Source organism: Mustela nivalis, assembly GCF_964662115.1.
Source record: "Mustela nivalis genome assembly, chromosome: 14".
In the NCBI taxonomy this organism is placed as follows: Eukaryota; Metazoa; Chordata; class Mammalia; order Carnivora; family Mustelidae; genus Mustela; species Mustela nivalis.
Window position 1 is genome coordinate 46,785,496 of NC_139033.1, and position 22,537 is coordinate 46,808,032.

Consider the following 22,537-nt stretch of genomic DNA (forward strand, 5'->3'; position numbering starts at 1 on the left):
AACCTCCCGCTGTTTCTCTACCAGAGGGAGGCTAGCAGAGCTGAAGCCTGGCCGCAGGGCTTCAATTCACCCAGTGAAGGGCGGGCTTCAGGCTCTGACCTGCAGGCAGACTGTTAAGGGGCCAACACCAATGCAACAATTTCCCTCGGCCTTGTTCTTTACAAAGGCCTGGGGTGGGCTCTATTTTCTGTAATAAGAAACAAGCCACTGTCTTCATGCACAGCAGGAGCCCAGTCTGAGAGGCTGCTAAGTGACATCTTTTCTTGTATCAGAACAAGAATTGTTAAATACTGGATATCACCTTGTTGATGATAAACAATTCTTAGTTGAAGTCAACAAGTGTGGCAACTTTTTGTAAGTTTTATTAAAAAAAAAAAAAAAACCCAGCAAAAACCAAAAATCCTCCCTTGCATTCGAAGATATCATTCTTCCTTCACAAGTTCCGGAAAAGTTGTGTGCGCGTTTTTTTGTTTTTTTGTTTTTTTTTCTTTTTTGTCCCTCCTTTATTTAATTTTTACTTTCTTTTACTGGCTTGCCTTGAAAAATCCACAACTGTGGAAAATATTATTGACATGTCTTAGGGGGAAAAATGGTGCGTGTATATGTTTATTCATGGTTAAACTAGCTGGCTAGTTAAGTACAACAGAAATGTCTGTGGGTTGCATTACATATTTTTGTTTGTTTGATAAAGAAGAGCATTAAGGAAAACCAGTGGTAAGACTCTCATTTTATATGCAGTTTTTTTTTTTTAAAGGAAAAAAAAAAGAGACAAACAGGGACTGTCACGTTCCCTCCGTGTAGGTGTTAACCCTCTTCGGTCTCTGCAAACCCCCATTTCCCTCCATCACCAAAATGACACACATCTAGGAAGACAATATCCTTGACCTCAGCATCGTATTTTCTTAGAGCCCAGAGAGAAATATTTGGAATCCAGGTGAGCTTGTAAAGAGTACATAGCTCAAGCCTTCACTTTATAGAAGAGGAAACTGAGGTTCAGAGTGGAGACTATCCAAGTCTCCTGGGCAGAGTCAGCTTTATGCAACAGGGGATCTTTGTCTTCTTGGCGCCAAGCACATTACTGCCTCCCGAGATTCTATTCAAGTAAACAGTGAAGGAGCAGCTCCCGAGTGACGGGGTCTGCAGTGCGCGTCAGGGCTTTGTGACATAATGCACACAGGCTTGTCTTCATGGCTGCCTTGAAATAACTCTGGGGTGGGGGCGAACAATAGCCAAGGACCCTGCCACCCCTACTTTCACCCTATGCCCTTGCTGGAAGCAGGAACTCTTCTGACAAACAGACATGTACCTCAAAGTGAGCCTCATTCTTTTGTGCCACTGACACATCCACAACAAGCCCATAGGTGCTAAAGTGAACATCGCAGGAATATTCTGGAAGCAGCACCTGGTGAGCTTTCCAGCAAGAGTCAGAAATCACCTTTCATAACTCAAGTCATTAGTGGAACAAAGCAGTACTTATTCTAATGCGAGTCAATATCAGGATTTCAATTCAACCAACATTCCCTATTTGCTTACATGCAATAAAACTCAGCGTACATTAGAAATCTGTGCAATTGGAGAGACCTGAAAGTCTTCAATTTTCTGTGGCTCAAGCATCACTTTAAAAAATAAAACAAAGTTTTGGATATAAACATAGAAGAAAACATTTAAACGCTCTTACTCATAAACAGAATTTCAGTATTGACATTTATTTGGTACTTACAATAGTCTTTATTGTAGGTAGTTTTGGGTTCGAAGTGGTGGGAGGTGCTCAGTTTTCTTTAAAGCTGTAAGCAGAAACAAAGACAATGCTGTCAGGTATTCGTGTCTCCTGGTGAAAACACTTCTGTCCTCAGAAGGCACCACTCCCAGAAGCCTTGGGGTCTGAATTCCACACCAGAAAATGCAGCTGCAAAGAAGCTGCCGGGGCTGGACCCCAGGTTGTCCCGGTGGGTAGCAAGCACGCTCCCTTCAGTGCCACACTCAGGGAGGGGTGCAGAACCACATTTGGAAAGGGCCATTCCCTGTACCCTATTTTTTTTTTTTTTTTGGAGTCATATTGATTCGTCTCTAACTTCACTCAACTATTTCACGAACACAGTTTGAAACTCCTGTCCAGCCTGGGTGAACCCAGAGTCATTTGGCACGTAAAGTGGACCCCTTGCTCGAACCCCTCTTGCACACAGAGCTCAGGTGGGGCTTGCACCCTGTTTCAGAAATCATGAGCAAAGGACATGGCTTGCAGGCTTTAGCAAGAAGCCCGCGGCTTTGGTAAATTGCTTTTCAGCCTTCCAGGATTCTGACTTTGCTGCTTCCACTCAATTGCAACCATCTGTGGCATATTTCTCCATTAAAAAAAGAAGAGGGTGCAGGAGCAACAGTTAGGAGTAAGCAGACAAGCTGGTAATGGGACAGTTGGAAATGAAGAGAGCTGAGGAGGGTACTCACGCGCCGGCTGGCTTCCCGGGGGGCAGAAGGCTCTGGCTGATAAAGGGCGGCTAGGCTCTAGTAAGAGGGAGGGTGCTCAGGAGCAGATAGTGCTGGGAGGAGGCACCTGGCAGTTTCATACTCAGAACCCCGTTCGGCATATCCGTGCCCTCTGCTTTCTCCTCCCACTTCAGGAGCCCCGGCCAAAGCATTACCAAGGACCAGTCCCCTGTCCTGCACCTGATATCTGTCTGTCTGTCTCTTTCTCTTCCTCGCTCAGTCTCTCTCTCTGTGTCTCTCTCTGCTGATGTTTCTCTCCTCTCCTTCTCCCTCTTCCCCCCGCCCCACTCTGTTCTTGATTTGGTGCCAGCAGCTTTGCCATTTTCCTGTGGCGTTCCAAGGTCTGGACCCAGGGACAATCCTGCAAGTTCGTCTTTTTCTTCCCCTCCTGTTCTAGCTCCCACCCTCACCCTGAAATACTTTGGTGAATATTTCTAACTAAAAAAGACCAACATGGTACCACTTAAAACTAAAAACTGAGGGTGAAGTTGCTACACTGTAGACTCAGAGAGCAAAGGGACTGCTTCCAGGGTGGAATTTTCTCGTTCTCTTAGACTCCACACAGCCTCTGCACCAGCGTAAGAATCCAGCAAAGCTCTGAGGGGTGTGGTGTGCGGGTGGGGAGGGCAAGGGGTATGCAGTTCATTTTCTGGAAACCGACCTGCCCTTTTTCCCAGTGAGGAGGGAACAAACATATAAATGCTTCCCTGAAATGTCCTTCTTTCCAGGTGAGGATCCCAGGACAAAGCCTGCTGCCTTTTACTGGACAGGAGGCAAACATTCCATAGCAGAGGAATCTAAAATTCAAGTGAAAAGTCCATTTCTTCTCTCATTCTTCTTAAAATTCAGTATTTGTGGCTTGCTCTGTGATGGCGGGACTCTAACTCAGGTGCACTTCCTGGAGCACACAATTAAAACAAAAACAAAAACTAAAACTAAAGCAAAAACCAAACAACCCAGAGAGCTGTGCTGATGTTCTGGTCTTTCACCTGGACCTCCCCCGTCCTGGAATTGCTGATGGCCCTTGTCAGAGGTCCCCAAGGCAACCACGACTCGCTGGCTCCCCCTACTGGACACCCGCCAAACCACAGAGTTCCCAGGTCTAGGGAGCCCCTGCTCCTGCTTCCTGCCGCTCAGCCTGTGCATGTCAGGGACCTAGGAGGGCGACCAGAGGTTGGGGTTCATGATTACAGTTCTGAACTTCAGGGAAATCTCCCTCCAACATTTTGTCCTGGTAAAATAAGCCTAAAGTAAGCTCCTAGTTCACCCTGAAAGAAAATGAATCCCAGGAGGACATAGGGCCTGGTATGGGAATGAAAGGAAGCACACCAGCTTCCAGGAGTTTCTTATGCAAATGGGCCACCATCCGTCATAGCAATAGGGATGATCATGATAAGAATGGCACGAGCGGTTGAGGGCTCACTGTATGTGCTGAGCACTGTGCAAACCAAATTATTCCCGTTGGTCATTCAACCATTGCAAAAGTCCTAGGAGGGTAAATGCCATTATCCCCATTTTGCAGATAAGGAACCTGAGGCTCACAGAGTTTAAATAACTTGTCCAAAGTCTAACACCAAAGTTCGTACTTTGATGTCCTTCAGCACTGTTCCATATTTCCAGCGTCTGATCCTTTTGTTTGCCTTTCATCAATTCACTGATTAATTTAATCAACTTGGCCATCCACACGTTGTTAGAGTGCCCCCCAGCGCCCAGCACCCCCCTGCCCCGGGCTGGCTCTCTGAACTTCGTCGGCCCTCCATCTGGCTCCATCACAACGGAACGTGTGCAGAATTTTCCCTCCTCTGCGTTTCTCCATAGAATCTTGGCCCCGGGAAAGTTCTCTCCCCCCCTCTCTACCCACTCTGGCCACATGCTCACACTGGGCTTTTGTTCCTCCACTTTCCCAGCAGACTGCTGTCCAGGCCGCACTCCGGGGTACTGACAGCAACTTAGGCCCCTGTTCCTCCCTAGACAGGCGACCGTCCACCCCGGCTCTCCCACAGCTTGGTAGCGGCTTTTATTAAAAACGTATTTTATGCCGCACCATCCCACGTGGGCTGGGAGATATTAGACAATAAGGTCAGGATCTTAACGGTTGTCTTTATTCACAACAGATCTCTTTCCGGAAAGGCTAGAGATACGAGCTAGTTGAAGGTCATGGTGAAGAAGAGAACAAAGTGATGTGTCATGTCAGAATTTCAGTATTTTTTTTCTACGACTGCATTCGTAGGTGTTTCTAAATATGTGTCATTTGACTCAGAAATTCTTCCAGCACCATTTCATTTGGACAGCTGCTGGCTCTCCGCTTGTCTGCGGGCAGCTTAGCTTTACACACAACGTGCATCCAGGCGGACGGAGCGCCCACACTCAGCAGGTGTCGGTAAGTGTGCAGGCGAGGACTGCCCTGATTGTCTCCTGCATCCTGAGCTGAGGTTTTCTAAGTGGAAGAGAGCACGGGGAAGAAACTTGTTCTCATTCTTTCCTTCCTCTCCTCCTGACCCCCCACAAAGAGAGAAGCCAAGATGGCAAGTCCGGGACACAACGTCCCTCGGCGCTGTGCTCTGAGCCCACAGCGTTTTCGTTTGGTAAATAGTCAGACAAAAGGCACCAATGAGAGCCCAAACTCCCAGTGACCCCAGAGCCTCTTGGGGGCACCCTTTGCGGTAGACCGTCCCTGGATGTAGAGCCAAGAAGCCGGCTGGCACCCAGCAAAGTGCCTCTGCCCTTGCCAGGGGAGCCGGGGGCTGGATGGTGGCCGGAGCCTGTGAGGCGCCTACATTTCTAGATCTCCAGGACACTCATGCAATTATTCAGCTCCATTTACTAGCTGGTTGTTGCTCCTGCACACAGCAGAAGAATGAGAGGGTCTCCATCCCCAGCTATGACTTCTATCAGATTCTCCTTTCCATGCATCACCTTACTGCCAATTTTTTTTCCCAAAGATTTATTTGTTTATTTAATAGAGCTACCCTATGACCCAGCAATTGCACTACTGGACATTTATCCCAAAGACACAGATGTAAGGAGAAGAAGGGGCACATGCACACTAATGCTCACAGCAGCAATGTCCATAATAGCCAAACTATGGAAGGAGCCGAGATGCCCTTCAACAAATGAATGGATGAAGATGTGTTCGTATACACAATGGAATATTATGCAGCCATCAGAAAGGATGAATACCCAACTTTTGCATCAACATGGATGGGACTGAAGGAGATTATGCTGGTGAAATAAGTCAATGATCATATGATTTCCCTTATTTTTAGAACGTAAGGAATAGCCTGGAGGACATTAGGAGAAGGAAGGGAAAAATGAAAGAGGGAATCAGAGTGGGAGATGAACCACGAGTGACTATGGACTCTGGGAAACAAACTGAGGGTTTCAGAGGGGAGAGGGGTGGGGAGACCGGTGAGGTCTGTGATGGGTATTAAGGAGGGCATGTATTGCATGGGGCACTGAGTGCTACAGGCAAACAATGAATCATGGAACACTATATCAAAAACTAATGATGTACTGTATGGTGACTAACATTACATAATAAATTATTTTTTTTTAATATTTGTTTCTTTATTTTAGAGCAAGAGTGCATGCACAAGCAGAGCAAAGAGCAGAGGGAGATGAAGAAAGAATCTGAAGCAGATTTGGCACTCAGGGCAGAGCCTGAGTGTGTGTGTGTTGTGGGGAGGGTACTCAGTCTCATGAACCTGAGATCATGACCTGAGCCAAAACCGAGTCAGTTGCTTAACAGACTGTGCCACCCAGGTGCCCCCCTTCTTTCCATTTTTTTAAGTTAAACTCAGGCCAGGTGAAGGTCCATCATGTAGGTCTCTGGTCTCCACAGCCAGTGCCTGAGGATGTGTAGGTTGTGCACTGCACAAAAGCACTATGCCTAAAGTGATACCTTAACATCCTAGACATTTACGTGTTTATGGCAACAAAACTCTTGCAGATGGCACTAAAATATCTTGAGGAAAGGGGCCATACTGGCTAACAATGGTCCTGCTGATGTTTTGTTTCTTCAGGATTAAAACATGGGAAGAGGTAGAGCATAGACAGGGTAGGTTAGATGTCCGTTGCCTTATCCACTTTGTCTATCTACAGTCCTTGCCCCTCTCAGTCAGATTGTTTATTTTCTCCCAATACCTGGGTCAAGGGGCATCTTTGATTAGAGGACTAGTATTTGATTGTATCATGCAGCTTTTGCTGGCTGGGATGTGTGGATATGAGTGAAGTCATTGAGCTGATTCCTGAATAGGTTGGTTCGCTGTCTAGCTCCCAAATGCATGACCGACTGGACCCTGGCCAGCTGTACGCAGGGTCAGCCAAGATCACAAAGTGGACCGGGAGAGCGTAGATGGTTGTAGAAAAGTCCTTCCTGCTTGCAGTGGAACACCTAAGACATGGCTCAGGCAATGTTATCTTCGAAGATGAGGGTTTGCGGGTTCATCGTTAAACCCACACAAGATACCGATGATGAATGAATTCAACACTGTTGAGTGAGAGAAAAAAATCCAGTAAGAAATTTCAGATAACACCCTGACCCATGTTGAGTGGAACAACATCCCCCTGGGGACTAGCACTGTCCCACATCATGTTTTTGCAGGATCTGGGGTTTACGGCCGAGGACCCAGAGCTTTGCTTGGTTGAGACTCTGCGGTTTCTTTTGGCAGGGCTGGTGGGCAGCCTGAGTCTTTCATCTTGATTGTGGCAAGACAGGATGCACCGTGTGTTTAGAAGCAGTTCAAGCTTTTTCTTTGCTTCAAACAGATTGTTCCGTCTATTTTTCCATTTGGGGTGTTCTATCCTGTTATAAAAAATAACCCCAGGGCACCTGGGTGGCTCAGTTGGTTAAGCATCTGCCTTTGGCTCAGGTCACGATCTCAGAGTCCTGGGATCGAGCCCCATATTGGGCTCTCTGCTTAGCTGGGAGCCTGCTTCTCGCTTTCCCTCTCTGTTCTCCTTTTCTCTTTCTCTCAAATCAATCAATGAATAAAATCTTAAAAACAATAACCCCAATTCTAAAAACAAAGTCCCCAAACATGGTTTCCTCATGGACCACTCTGTTCAGAGCTGGTAGTTTTATACTCCTTTCTCCTATCATTGTCTCTACCCTCAACCCCAGTGTGAGTCTTATTTTTTCTGTTCAACTTGCCTTCCAGATTTCCTTGTCCAGGGGACCCACCCCATCTTCCTTGATCCGTCCATTCACTCATCTATCCATCATCTAACATATGCTGGGCTGACTCAGAGTTGAACAAGATGTTCTCATTTTAAGGACTTCAGTGTCATAAGTTTTTTTCTTTCTAAATCTTCCCCTCAGCTCCTAAATGTGTGGTGCCTCTAGCAGTGCCTGACATTTTCTGCTCTTTTCTTACATATTTTCCCTGGCAAACACCTCCATCCCATGCCCTGTCCTATCCTGCTTCACCTGACTACACAGATTTTTGTTTAGCTGGTTTCTTGGATGGAGTCCTGGAGCAGGAACTGCGAGGTACTCATTGTGATGAGATTAGACACATTAGACTGCATCCATCAGCTACTCAATCGCCCCAGTCCATTAGGAGGGGAGCTGGCCTGACTCTGGGACTCCCAGTCTTGACTGCATGTTGGAATTACTGGGCGGGGGTGGGGGGGGAGGGCGGTTTACAAAATACTGATAGTGGAGAGTCTGAGGTAATTGGCTTGGGGTGTGGGAGCTTTAAAACTCCTCTTGCTGGGCACTCAGTTAGTTAAGCAATTGCCTTCAGCTCAGGTCATGATCCTGGAGTCCTGGGATCGAGTCCCGCTTTGGGCTCCCTGCTCGGCAGGGAGTCTCCTTTTCCCTCTGACCCTCCCCCTTCACATGCTCTCTCTCTCTCAAATAAATAAATAAAATCTTTAAAAGAAAATAAAACTCCTCTTGCTGATTCTATCAGCACCACGCTCAAACCAACTGAGCTAACCGGACGCCTTTCCTCTTGCTGATTCTAACATGCCGGCGAGGTTGAAAACCCCTGGGCTAAATCTAATTCTACTTCCTTACCCTTCAAAACAAGGATGTGTGTCCTAGTGAGATCAGCTGGATTTTGACAAGGATTCAAAGTCCAGCAGCGATCTCTGCCTGGAGAAGATGGCTTCCCAAAGCCTAGGTCCATTAGGAAGTGAATGGAGATTAATAACACCTCCCTTGCCAAATCCAAAGATCAGACATCACAGCCCGTGATAGGCTTTCAGACAAAGGTGATCTTTGTCATTAGTCCCTACATCCAGCTTCCTTCTTTCTGCCAATCTTCACCTCGGTTCTACAGCTCACCTGATGCTTGCCCAGTGGGGAATGGGTTGCAAAGCTGACCCTGCACACTTAGGAAGGATAGGGGAGGGTTTCATTCCATTCACTCTTGTGTGTGTTCTCAGGTCTTTAAGGTGTCCGCAAACCAGTGACCTTGACATCCGCGGGAGCTTTTTGGAAATGAAGCCCGCTCGGACTTCGGGAATCCAAATCTGCGTTTTAACCCGACCCCTGGGAAACTTGCCTGCATAGTAAAGTTTTGGCAGCACCCTCCCTAGCATCCCTGTGCTGGGTAAGAAGGGATGGATTCCAAGCCCCGGAGCAGCAACAGTCTACAAATTCCAATGTGTTGGTTGGAGACTCCATGGAGAGCCCCACTGAGTCATTGGGGCGTTCCAGCTGGCGGCCTGGGGCGTGCTGTCACATGCTGGACCAGCCGGAGGAAGGAAGCCTCATCATCCCATTAGACTCCGGCAGGCCACTCCCGCCGCCGGTCCCACCCTGTGCCTGGAGCTGATGACATCACATAGGCTTGCCGAGTGCCCTCCAGCCCTCAGTCACCACGACAGAGGATCCCTGGTCATGAGAAGGAGGTATTTGCACGCAGGGGCGGGAACCCCACAGTGGCACCTGGGGTCCCACCAGAAGCCTCTGCATTCTGCCTGCCCACAGGACAAACGCCCCCATGATGCAGGTGTACACCCTACTCCCTGGGGCTTGGGATCTTCCCTGAGCTTCTTCCTTGGGGGTTCCCTGCACTTGGTTCTCCCTCTGGAGTTCCTTGGCCTTTTAATCCGTAAGGCCCCTGCAGTAAACCCCTCACCCCACCTTGCCATACAGGTCCTTTGGCTAAAAGGCAAAAGCACCTGTGTTGGACCGTGCTTTGTAGAATACAGTGGACGGCTGACTGCACGTTACAAGCTACATCTGCCTTCCCTTCTGCTGTCCCTCCTACCCTGGGGCAGGGCGGCTAAACCGTGTCCCCCCCCCCCCCCCCCCCCCCGTGAAGCCCGTTTTTGCCAGAAGGCAAGTCTGTAGGCCCTGACTGCAAGCGTTGGCCCACGTCCCTGAGTGTGCTTCTCTGCTCGCTCAAGCCTTGAGCACTGTTTGTCATTACATAGGGAGTGAGCACTGGTTTCACTGAGTCTGCCCCCGGGACTGTGAGCTGCGGAGCAGGGGGCACGGCCTGCACAGAGCTTGTTTGCTGCTGTAGCCCCAGGTCCAGGTTCAGTGTCTGGCTCACGGGGGATCCTCAGTAGCTCTTCACGGAGCACTTGGTTAGATAAATGGGGAAAGGCTCCGTCACTATGGGGACTGGGAGGCTTCGGGTGAGTTCTCGCACGGTACGTGTGTGAGTCTTTAGTGTGAGGGGGCTGGGGGGTGGATTCCCACCAAATACAGCCCTCAGAGCAGGGCGCAGCCCTGTGACTGGGACCCACGGTCCGGGGGGGGGCGGGTAGGGCTGCATCTGGACACACAGGGTCGGCCCTTGTTCGTCTGCTCCTGTCCCAGGTCAATCAATCACAGTCTCCAAGCAGCCAGCACTCGAGCTTACAGGCCAGCCTTGGGGTCAGGAGCTCTGGCTTGCCTCTAAAATGGTCCTAAACCTGGGGAGGGCTGAGGCCCTGCTCCGGGCGTGCAGGCTGGCCAGTCCCTGGGGGTTCGGGGTCTTCCTGAAGGTGGGTGAGCAGGAAGAAGCATACCTGCATGGCTCAGTGGGTTAAAGCCTCTGCCTTCGGCTCAGGTCATGATCCCAGGGTCCTGGGATCAAGCCCCACATCGGGCTCTATGCTCAGCAGGGAACCTGCTTCCCCCTCTCTCTCTGCCTGCCTCTCTGCCTCCTTGTGATTTCTGTCTGTCAAATAAATAAATAAATCTTAAAAAAAAAAAAAAAGCGCACAGCTCAGCGGATACTGGACGCGCCCACCCTAGCCCTCAACCCGGCTCAGCCCAAACCTGGGAGGCCTGGACTTTTCAAACACTGGGGCTGGGTGGTGGGGGTAGGGCCGACTCCTCCCCTCTCTACACCCCAGACCTTAGGCTGTAAACTCATGACCCCTTCCTGCTGACCGGAGACTCGGCATCATCTCCCGGGCTCTCAGCCATGCTCTGGGGCAGTCAGCTGCCGGCCATTCACTCACCCCCAGCTCCCCGCCTCAGTGTGGAGGAGTGTAAGTGCTCCGGACCCTAGCGGGTGGCACAAAATCAAGAGGGTTCTCGGATCTGGTGCAGCCGTAAGACACATGGGAACATTAGTGTCAGAGTCTAGGTCCTGCTACGGGCAGAAAGGCGCTCTTTCCTCAGCACAGAAAGGATGTGTAAAATCACTGGCCCACAAAGAACCCATCATGCGGTCGTCTGGGGAGGGACAGGACGCCTGTCAGGTTTAACCAAGAACCGGCAGATTTCAGGGCTCTCTTACATCACCCAAGATGGTGTGCAGTGAGCTGCTAAGTTGTAAGCAGACACAGTTTGGGGCTAGAAGAGTCTGGATACTACCGGCGGTATCAGGAGCAGGCAGAGGGAACGTCACTGAAGATACAGAAGACCTTGTAAGGCCCCTGACTTCAGAGTAGCACTTTTGTGAAGGTAAGAAAAGACAGAGCAGGGGTGCTTGGGTCGCTCAGTGGGTTAAGGCCTCTGCTTTCAGCTCAGGTCATGGTCCCAGGGTCCTCGGATCGAGCCCTGCATAGCCTGCTTCCCTTCCTCTATCTGCCTGCCTCTTCCTCTTTGTCTACTTGTGATCTCTGTCTGTCAAATAGATAAATAAAATCTTTAAAAGAAAAGAAAAGACAGAGCAGCCTTTCAGGAAGAAAGCTGAGCGTCTTCCATGAGGAACGTGGCACATTTGTGGGCCGCGAGAAGCCTCACAGTGCCATGGGGTGTGCTGTGGGTCACAGCCCGTGAGGTCAGCTCCCACTTGGATGCACAAGGAAGGCAGAACTCCCTCATGCTCACACAAGGCATCGGGGCTAGCCATGCTCTCTGACCTTTGCATCCCTGTGCTGGGCTGAACTAACCAGCCATTGAGTTAGTATATCCAAAGGATGTCCACGGACTCCGCATCAGAGGAAGTACACGTGAGAAAAATACTACATTATCAAAGAAAAGATGGGCTTATGAACCTCTCTGGCCATTTAAAATAGCAAAATTATGCTCTAAGCTCTAATATGGACAATTCGAACTAGTGTATATTAGGAATCCCTTGTGCAAAGAATACAAGTAATAACTACAAAAAACTGTAAACAAACAAAAACACACAGTTGGATTTGCCTTTTTAAAATGTGGGAGGAGTTTTAAAATGTAGGAGAAAAATCTGCCTGCTTCCTGTTTCCTCTGCATTTATCTACGATTCTCTGTAATGAGAGGAGGTTTCAAAAGCTTCTATCCATCGGAAGCCTCCTTAAATGTGTGTCTGCTTGAGAACTGTCCCCGTGAGGTTGTTTCTCTTGCTGAGAAGTGGTTTTAAAAGCAGAGCTGACTTGGGATTTCTTTTTTTTTTTTTAAGATTTTATTTATTTATTTGATAGAGATCACAAATAGGCAGAGAGGCAGGCAGTTCTCTAAAGTGGCTCTAGGTCCCTCTTTCCCAGTAGACCAGAGAGAGAGAGAGAGAGAGAGAGAGAGAGAGGAGGAGGAAGCTGGCTCCCTGCTGAGCAGAGAGCCAGATGTGGGGCTCTATCCCAGGACCCTGGGACCACGACCTGAGCCGAGAGCAGAGGCCTTAACCTACTTAGCCACCCAGGCACCCCCTGATTTGGAATTTCTATCTGTTGCCCCTCTTCTCCCCATCCAGCTCATATCCCAGGCTCTGCCTGCTTTCAGATCAAATGAAAGCTACCAGCAAATGAGAAGTGATAGTTGTCCCTTTAAGAAGGTCTCAGAAACGCCTGCCAGATTATTAGGATTAAAAAAAAAAAATTCTTTGTAACTTGGAGCTTCTCTGGAAACGGGGTGTTGGAACAGGTTCTCTAAGGCTTTGCCAGCACAAACCCCCTTTTGCTTGGGGGTTTCTTACAATACCGCTAACAAAGAAGACTGTTTTCCTGCCAGACCAACTGATGTCCCAGACTTACAGAGAGAGGGACTGAAGTGGAAGTCACCCCTCAGCGGGGGCCTTTATGAAGGCAACATTGAGGCCTGAGGGAAAGATGGGGGTCTGCCTGATCATTGAGCGTGTTTGCAGGTGGTGTCACAAGCCAGACGGATGAACAGATGTAGTTTTCAAGTAAGAGGAGGGCAGGAGCGACGGAAGGTTCTGCGGATGGAACAGTGTGATGATTAAAGCAGCATTTGGGGAGATTTGCTGGGAGTGGTTCACGGAGCCTGAAGGCCGACGCTAGGGAGGCCGGCAGCAGACCACAGTGCCTGTAGCAGGCAGGGCCAAACGGAGAGGGCTGAACATACGAGAAAGTTTGAGAGGAGAAAGGGGTGAGGATAGGCACGGAGAAGGGTGAGTGAATAAAAAATGGCGTTAAGTGTTGGTGAGGGAGTGGAGCCACCGGAACTCCCGTCCACTACTGGGAAAGAGGGACCTAGAGCCACTTTAGAGAACTGCCTGGTGCTCTCCCAGAGCAAGTAGCTTCACACCCTAGAGCCCAGCAATTCTTCCCGGAAAGATGCACAGACGAAATACATGCGTCCTTCACACCACAAGACACACGCCACCAAGTTCAACTTGGCACGACTCATAACAGCTCCAAAGGGGGAGCAACCCAGTTGCTCACCAGCAGTACAGTGGACAAATAATGACTTGTCTGCACAGCACAAGAATGGGTGCCCTACAGCTCCAGGCAGTGGCACGATGCATCTCGCAACGTTGAGCCAAAGAAGCCGCGTCCAGAGGAGCGCACGCCGTATCATTCATTCCACATTCACGAGGGTCAAAGACCAGGCTAACTTGAGAGCAGTGTGCAGGTCAACCCCAGCTGGAAGGGGGCCCGAGGAAGACTTCTGGGGTGCTGAGAGTGATCTGGGTCTTGATCTGGGCGCTGGTTACGGGCTGTGTTGGTGAACATTCATCGAACTGTGTATGTATGTCTGATGCATGCACTTTGATGTAAGACTATTCCTCTCTAGGGGCACCTGGGTGGCTCAGTGGGTTAAAGCCTCTGCCTTCAGCTCAGGTCATGATCCCAGGGTCCTGGGATCAAGCCGCACATCGGGCTCTCTGCTCAGCAGGGAGCCTGCTTTCTCCCCTCTCTCTCTGCCTGCCTCTCTGCCTACTTGTGATCTCTGTCTGTCAAATAAATAAATAAAATCTTAAAAAAAAAAAAAGACTGTTCCTCTCTAATAACAGCTTTGAAGTGACAGAATGAGGTAGAGGAAAGGCAGTTAAGGCCATTGTGTGACATGGAGTTTGAGGTGTCTAGACGGGCAGGTGGAAACACCCAGCAGGCCATGGGACATGCAATACTCTGGTCTGGGCAGGAGTTTAGGGCTGGAGAGGTAGAATGTGGGGACTATTAGCCCAGGAGTGATGGGGAAGGTGAGTGCCTGGGTTTTCTTCTGAGACAGCAGTGAGAAGGCAGAAGGAGGAGGAGGAGGGAGCAGAGCCCTTCATCGGAAGACTAAAAGCTAAAGAAACAGAGGGATGGTGAGGTGAGCTGCTCAGGGCTGGTGAGGGGCAGAGCCAGGCACCAGTCAGGCCATCCCCCCTAGAGGGCACGTGATGCCTTTGACAAGGTCGCTGCCATGAGCGAGGGCATCCAGCCACCGGGCAGGTGGAGAGGCCCCACAGAAGAGCCTTGAGGGTCAGCCTGAGGGGGTGGTGGGCAACCCGCCATCCAGTACTCCTTCCTAGAATACAGGGACCTCTCGACATCAGAGGAATGTTCTGGAATCTGTGCACATACAGCACAGCCACACAGACATGTTATCCCACTGCCTCTCGTGGGTGGCAGGGCCTGTGCTTTTCCTATAAGCATGTCAGGTCAACAGGTCGGGGAGCTGTCCCAAACACCTCTGTGATGTTGGGGGCCGAAGCGACAGGTCAATCACAGAGCCAGTACTTTTCAGACGGATTGAATTTGCGGTTCTGGGGCTTCGAGGCATGATAAGTTGAAGATGTGTTACAAGTCCTGTTCTCTTCAGCTCCCTCTTCTTTCAGATGGGGACAGGCCTAGGCCTCTTAATGGTATTACTGGGGTAGTATATGGGAAGTCCCTAGCAGAGACCAGTATAGAGTTGGCAGAGAGCCACTTCCCACTCCCATGAACCTATACCTGGAATGTCTTTATCATTGGCGTGACCTTGTTCTTCAAACGTCACTAGTGGGTTTCACTCCAATGGATGGTGAACCAGCCTCCCGGGATCCTGGCTCATCTCCAAGGCTCGGGAGTGCCTACTGTGGGGTTCAGGTTAGCTGAGCGCCCCATGCTTGCTCTGGAAAGGAACACAATGTCTCCAGATCCTTGGAGTGGCTTCCTGAGGGGCATTTATCTTCTGTACCTTCTACAGATGTCTTTGAAAAGCTAGCAACGACTCACATGTTTGGAACTGGATAGCTCACTTTTAAAATGATAAATTTAAGTAGTTAGAAATACATTTTTAGATACAGTCATTGAGGGTCTTCTGGATGTTGCTAATATTCTGTTTCTTGATCACACCAGTAGGTTCATTTATTGGACATTCATTCATGATGTATTCACTTGTGATTTTTCACTTTTCTGGATATATGTTAAAAAAATGGATTTATTATAGGCTGCCAGAGCTTTGCCACTCAAGCTCACAGTAGGCATTGCAGCCTGGAGTGGAGTGACTGCTGGTTTGGCAGGAGGGCATTGGATCAGAGCCCAAGATCCTTGGAGGGGTCAATTTTAAGGCCACCTCTGCGGGGGGCAAGGAGACTCCATCAGCCTGGTATAAGATGAATCGAAAATGTTGGAGTTGAGGTGTGCACAGAGCACTATCGAACTGTTGAGGAAGGATACTTAGCTTTGCCTTAAGAATCAAAGAACTCCACAACAGATGCTACTGGCGTTCGGACTGGGTGTCGAAGACCGAACGGGAGTGTTTCTGGTGGAACAGGGAAGGAAAAGATGACAACAGTAGGATGACCAGAGACAGAGCAAAATAAGCCACGTGTGTCTGAAGCTCAGAAGGCTTCCTAATGTGAGAGAATTTAGGGAGTGTGTATGTGCAGCTACAGAAGTAAAGTTTCTGGGGTGCCTGGGTGGCTCAGTGGGTTGAAGCCTCTGCCTTCAGGTCAGGTCATGATCCCAGAGTCCTGAGATCGAGCCCCGCATCAGGCTCTCTGCTCAGCAGGGAGCCTGCTTTCTCCTCTCTCTCTCTGCCGGCCTCTCTGCTTACTTGTGATCTCTGTCTGTCAAATGAATGAATGGAAGTCTTGGAAAAAAAAAAAGAATTTTATATAAAAAAAAAAAAAAGAAGTAAAGTTTCCCTCCACGGCCCGTGAAGCCCTTTGTCTTGACTGTCTGGAGAGATGGGGACAGAGGCTGACAGGTGCCTCGGACCAAGAGGGCTGTTCCTGCCCCTTCCTTTCTCGTCCCCATCCTCACTGCCCACCAGTGCCGTCAAAGCTGAACTTAGATTTGTTCATAATGAGATTAACTACAAATAATAATAAAATACATATGTTCACCCACATTTTATAGAGTTCCTTTTTGTGGTCACTTACACATCTACAACAACTTAACCTGGTTTTACAAGTAATAGTTTTTGTAAAACACAATCACAGTGTACCTAATTCTGAGGTAGAGCTCCTGCATCCATCCTTCGGAGGAGTCCTAGCTCACCAGGGCCTCTGAAGGGGGGTGTGTGGACCCGAACATCAAGTCCGGGCGCTCACATGGGCCGGGAGAGGACAGGCCACACCTGTTCCTTGTGCGGCTCTATGAAGTTAATTCTTCTGATGCACACGAAACTTAAATACATATATTGCCATTCAAGCTCTCTGGTTTCCTAGCAGTGCAAATCACCGTCTCTGGTAGAATAACAGGAGCATTACCGCTATGATCCCCTTTAATTATTAAAAGCAGGACAATAAAAGTTCATATTTTTCCTTGTTGGGGTGAGAAGCTTGGGCTCAGGGGCATTAGACAAACTCCCCAGGGCTCACACGTAATAAGTGCTTTTTGCTTTTTAGCAACCCTGATCCCTCAACATCTTTCTGAGAATCTGTGAGGGGCCCTGGCTGGGTGGGGGTGGGGGGAGACAGGCCTGAGATTGGGAAACTGCCCTCAGTGGAGAGCCTGCCAAGGAAGGGGAGATCGGCTTGGCTTTGGAGATGTTCTGGCGCCCTCTGGTGACAACATGAGGGTATCACAGACCAGGGAGCACGGCGAGCTTAAGTTCTGTGATCCCATTCCGGAGATGTGTCTACATGTTGAAGGGCACGGAGATGGGCAGTGAAGATAGGAACGAGAAAGGAAAAAGGGACAGGAAGAGCCATCTCGGTCCCAAGTACCTGTCAGCCTCTGCCCCTATCTCCCCACACACAGCTTGGCTCTGTCCTTCAATCCAAGGACAAGCCGCGATTCTCAGGAGGCTTTGGTGTGCCCAAGATTCACCCCAGGGCTGGGAGTGCAGCTTCTGGACTTCAGAGGCAGAGTTTCTTACCCAGAGGTCGGAAGGGGCCCCGGTAATCTGCATTTTTAACCCCCATCCAGGTGATTCTGATGCAGGTGGTTCATCACCACACTTCCAAAAAATCCCACTGTTTAATATTAATATTAGACGTAGATGAATGTTTACCTAGGGCTGGAGGGGTTGGGGGAAATGCAGAGTGATTGCTAATGGGTGCAAGGTTTCTTTAGGGAACAACGCCAATGTTCTCAAATTGATGGTGGTGATGTTTGCCAATTGTCTGGCACTGTTTCCTTCAAGTGGGTGAACTGTAGAGTTTGGGAATGTTCTCTCTGTACAGGTGTTCATAGAAAAATGTCTATAGATTCCTTCCTCCATAGAGACCGGGGTAGGCGGGGTGGGGGAATTGCAAAAATTGTGTATGAGAAGAAATCTTCATTTTTAAGTTGAGTCTTCACTCTAAAAGAAGAGTTGTCAGCTGCCTGAGCGGAAATGGTGCTAAGGACAAACAGTTTTTGCAAATATATTTCTGGAGTAAATACAGGGAAACTGTTCTCCTTGGACTCAGCCTATTAACACGCCCAGTACATTGAAGGTATCAAGGGTATCCCACCTTACAGTTTCCAGAACACGTAAACCTGGGTGACCTTCACAGCAACCCCTGAGGCAGGCAAGCCAGGGATTATCATCTCTGTTTTACTGGGGAGAACACAGGCTCAAGGACAGGAAATACCTGGCTCAGGGTCACAGTTAGAAAGAAAAGGGACAGGGACCGAGACCTCTGGCCAGCACGTCCGTCCGAAGCTCTGTTTACACCACTGTGGCTTCCTTCCATTGTCACGATTGCCCGCGCCCCCCGCGGGTCTCCCACGGCTTCACGGTGGTCAAAGCCCTGAGCCTCCTTTGTTCAATTTCCTCGTCCTGAGACCCCCCGCCGGGCGGGTCGCTCTCATTGGTTCCTGCTCCGCCTGGCCCGCCCAAGCAAAGCAACATCAGCGAATGAGCGAACGACCACGGCCCTCGAGCCCCGCCCCTGCTCAGGAGGCTCCGAGGGCCGCCCGGGGGGGTTGGGTGAGCGTTCCGGCTGTGAGCTCCACCCGCAGAGTATCTGCGAAGATGCCGCTCAGCTTACTAGATCCCTGGGCTTTTGACCTGTGAAATGGGAATGAGACGTTCAACCCTGTGGAGCTGGCGAGATGTTACTGGGCTGTCGCCGAAAGGGCTGGGCTTCGGGCTGAGTCTGTCCTGGCCGGTCCTACTCGCCGACGTGGCTTCGGATCCGGATCCGAGCTAGTCTGCATGGATCGACAGCTGGCAGCAAGCTCTTCCCCTTCCAAAAACTCTTTGGAGCACACAGCTGGGCAGCTGGTTATCTTCCCATGAGTTTTTGTGGTGTCTCTTTGTCAGAGTGTGGTCCTGGATTACCCTGTATAAGGGTCAGAAAAAGCTGGGGCTCCTTTTGAAAAATCTAGACTTAGAAGTCAAAATCTCTTGGGGATGAAAAAAATCTCCTGTGGTAGGAAATCTGAAATCTGCATTTTCCATAAGCCCTCCCCCCTCCATCTCCCCTCCCTCCATTATATACACAGCAGCTGGTGCCCCCCCACCCCCAAATTCTAAGGATCTGTTCTCCAACCACATCACTTAGCACAGTGTTAGGCACCTAACAGGTCCTGAATGTCCCTACTCGTGGGATGGAAGAGAAAGTACGGGGCTGAGCTGAGCAGGTCTCAGACCCACCTGCGTCAGAAGCATCTGGAAGGCTTGTTCACATAGATCACTCGTCCCCACCCACCCAGAGTGTCTGAGTCCACAGGTCCGGGTGGCACGTGAGAATCTGCATTTGCAGACGCTGCGCATGGGGCACCGTGTCTCCAGAAGAGTTCCGCAGGGACACCAGAAGCACCACCGGAAGCCCTGGGGGACTTGCACATCGCAGCTGCTCAGACCCCACGGGCACCTACTGACACAGAGCCTGCATGGTAACAAGAGCTTCAGGTGATCGGGGGCCACGTTCAAATGCATGAGGCAGCATGCATGTCGGGGCTCCTCTGGTCCTCCCGACAAACCGAGGAGGCAGCTGCTGCTTTTACTCCCATTTTGTAGATGAGGACATCAAGTTTGGCGGAGAGAGCCTGACGCAGAGTCAGACAGACACCCAGCCCTCACCCTAGACACTTGGACATGGTTTCCTTCTCTCCCTGGAAGCTCTCCCCGCGCCTTCCTTCCTTCAGATAACAGTCCTAGGAGCCCAAACAACTGAATCAAGCCGCAAGGGAATCCTGTGCCCAGCCACGCTTGAGCCCACGCCTGGGCTGTGTTCACACAATCATGAGCTGAGGTCCCTGGTCTCAAAATTTGCCACCTCGTTTTGGAAGTAAGAGCCACCCAGGTGAAACTAGCAACACCAGACAATATAAAATTAAGTGCTGAGTTGTACGGTCAATATCACATTTTATCTTAAAACTAGGTTTTGCCTAAAGAATGTGGAGGCTTCTAAGAGATTCAAGCCAGATTCACATCCCTGGGTGTCTTCCTGGCTTGTTCCAGTCCCTGCACCGTGGAGTCCAGTGCACAGGCAGGTGCCCCCTCTCTCCGCCTCTGCCTCTTCCCTTGTGTATGTGCCCCTCTCTTGGTGAGGTCCTGTTGCTCTCTCATGCTGTCCCAGGTGACAGAGGGGTTTGAAGAGCAGAGGGGGAGCTATGATGCTGTCCCCCCCTGGAGAAAGATCTCAAGTCTCCTGTGACAGCCAGGCACAGAGCCAGCCACATAATTCATAGGGTCCCATGCAAACGTTATTAAGAATTTTGAGATGGTGACTGAAGAGCATTAAACCAAATGTGAGGCCTGTGTAAGCGCACGGGTCCTGCGAGGCTGGAAACAGGACAGACGGTACAGCACTTAACTTGCAAATAGCTTGCCTGTCAGGGCTGGGATGGCCTGTGAAAGAGAGGGAAGGAGGTAGAACTGGAGGAAAGAAGACAGTGGAGGTGGGAGCATGGCGCTTTTCTGGACATGCTAGGGGATCTACTCTAGTGTAACTGCCGGTGCCTGTCACTCTCTCACTGCGGGGGATGGGGGAGGGGCCAGGAGCTGGGGACCCCCGCCCCTCTCCACAAGGGGCTCAGTCTCTTCCTGTTGAGGTCCTGGGGCTGACGCCAAGGAGCCAAGGTGGGGACACAGGAGAATGGTAAGCTGGTGGCCAGGAATGGTGCTATGTCCTCCAGGCCCGGCCCCAGGCTCCCCTTCCTGCCCCCCAAGTCCTCACCTCAGTTGTGGGTCCTGCGTTCTCTGCGGGGCTCTGCCAGTATCTCTCTCTGTTCAGCAACTGGATGGGCCGAATATGGTCTCACAGCTCTTTTGTGGGGCTGGGAGCACAGCTGAAATTTGCCCAGCTCCAGAGGTTAAGAATTGCATGGAAACAGACCAGCTCTGACCCTGGGGACCGGGACACCCTCCTTTGACAAAATAATGTTGCCTGGGGGTGTTTCCCACCTAATACCTCCTTACAGCAACTTCTCCTGCAGTTTCCTCCTTCTTATTAGCTTTAAGGGCTCTGGTCCGCTGGTTCCACTGCAAGGACATCCATCCTTGGCTGCATCCTTTGGAGGGCTGTGAAAATGACTCCTGCCTGTCCCCCCACCCCAGGATTCTCAGGGAGCGGGGCTGGCTACCAGGATTCTGAATGCTCCGCTGCCCGATCAGCTTACCTCCCACCCCCACGAAGCTCCTTGCCGCATCTGCTCAGGCCACACTAGACGTGACACTTTGCAACGTTCTGGTGGGTCCTCCCGACTCACACTGACTCCGCAAGAAGCGAGTGCGGGGCAAGGAGTGAGCACTACCCCTGTCCCTGTCCCTTCCTGGCCCCACTAGGCAGTTCACAGAGGGGAGGAGCTTCATGCCACCACTGAAATCCGCCTGTTGTCGGCCCTCTTCCTGTTATGACACCGCCTGGCCTTCCCGCACCTGCTCTCGCACGTTTCTCTGTGTTCTGCTTTTCTCAGTCTTCAGCTCTCCCGTCCAACACCTATCTGGCCGATGGAGCGCCTTTTCTACCCTACCACCTGCCCGGCCGTCTGTCCACCTGCAGCAGCACCTGCTGCTGCCCCCGCCTCCCCACCCCTCGCGCTTGCCATCCCCACAGAGGATCCGTACCTGCTCTCACAGCACCCCTGCAGCTTCTCACCACGCCCCTCCGCCGGCGGGCGCGACCCCTGCCACCGGGCCAGGAAGACCCCGGCCTAAGAGGCCGGGTGTGAGCAGAGTGCAGCCGCCGACCCCGCTGCTCTCGTGTCTTCGTTTCTAGGCCCCAGGCTCGGTGCCCAGCAGGTTTCCGGGGCCAATTCGAAACCTTGCTTGTCTGCTCAGCCTCCTGGGCCAGATGTTTCCTGTTTAGTGGTTTCATTTTTTTGTAATGTAGTCTCCTTTGGGGTGCAGAGCGGGGACCCGACAACCCTGAGACAGAGGCAAACATCACTTCTGAGGATTCTCTCTGCCTCCTGAGCATACCCCTCCCGCCTCCAAGTGCCCTGTGCTTCTCACTGCGCCCATGTCAGCCCAGCTGCCCCCTAGCAAAACCCACTGGGGACTGAGGTTGGTGGGGACTCGGCAGCCTCTCGAAGTCACCCTGATTGGAGACAGATTGGAGCTTGGCGTCCAGGACACACAATCCCATAGTTGCTTTTGACCTGGGCTGCACAGTGGAATCCCCCCAGGAGCTTTAATACCTGGTCTCATGTGCTATGGTGAGTGTTGTGAAGTGTATAAACCTGGCGATTCACACACCTGTACCCCTGGGGTTAATAATACATTATATGTTAATTTAAAAAAATTATAAACAAAATAAAAGCATATCAGATTAAAAAAATGCACAATGGAAAAAAATAAAAAATAAATAATAAATAAAACTACCTGATCCCAGGCCCTTGCTGACCTAGGTGATAGGGAGTCAGGTGATTCTAATCCATCAATGACCTCAGAGTCTGGACCTTGACCCAGCAGCATCCGTGAGATCTGGGAGTTTGCTAGAAGTTCAGATCTTGGTGCCACCCAAATCTACTAAATCAAAGTATTTGGGGGTGGGGGCCGGGAGTCTGGGTTTTAATAAGGACTGCCCATGATGCTTATATGCACAAGTTCGCAAACCAGAGCACTACAACCGACAGAGCAAAGGGGAGGGGTGACTGGAGGCAGCATCCTATTTCTGAGTTTACACCAGTGGCTTCCAAAGTGTGG

The 22,537-nt window shown here is 50.5% G+C and overlaps 1 protein-coding gene across 9 annotated transcripts in view; it reads right to left on the minus strand.

Annotated features, from left to right (window-relative positions):
- The window catches only part of SLC14A1 (solute carrier family 14 member 1 (Kidd blood group)), a 48,853-nt gene extending 27,055 nt beyond the window's left edge, over positions 1 to 21,798 (minus strand). For 4 of the 9 annotated variants that reach the window (XM_082699327.1, XM_082699329.1, XM_082699325.1 and 1 more), the window contains exons 1-2: positions 2,446 to 2,658; positions 1,721 to 1,784 (exon numbers count right to left, since the gene is read on the minus strand). The gene's annotated coding sequence lies outside the window, so the exon portion shown is untranslated. The other 5 variants (XM_082699326.1, XM_082699323.1, XM_082699328.1 and 2 more) reach the window with 4 other exon arrangements.
- Positions 21,799 to 22,537: the final 739 nt, after the last annotated feature.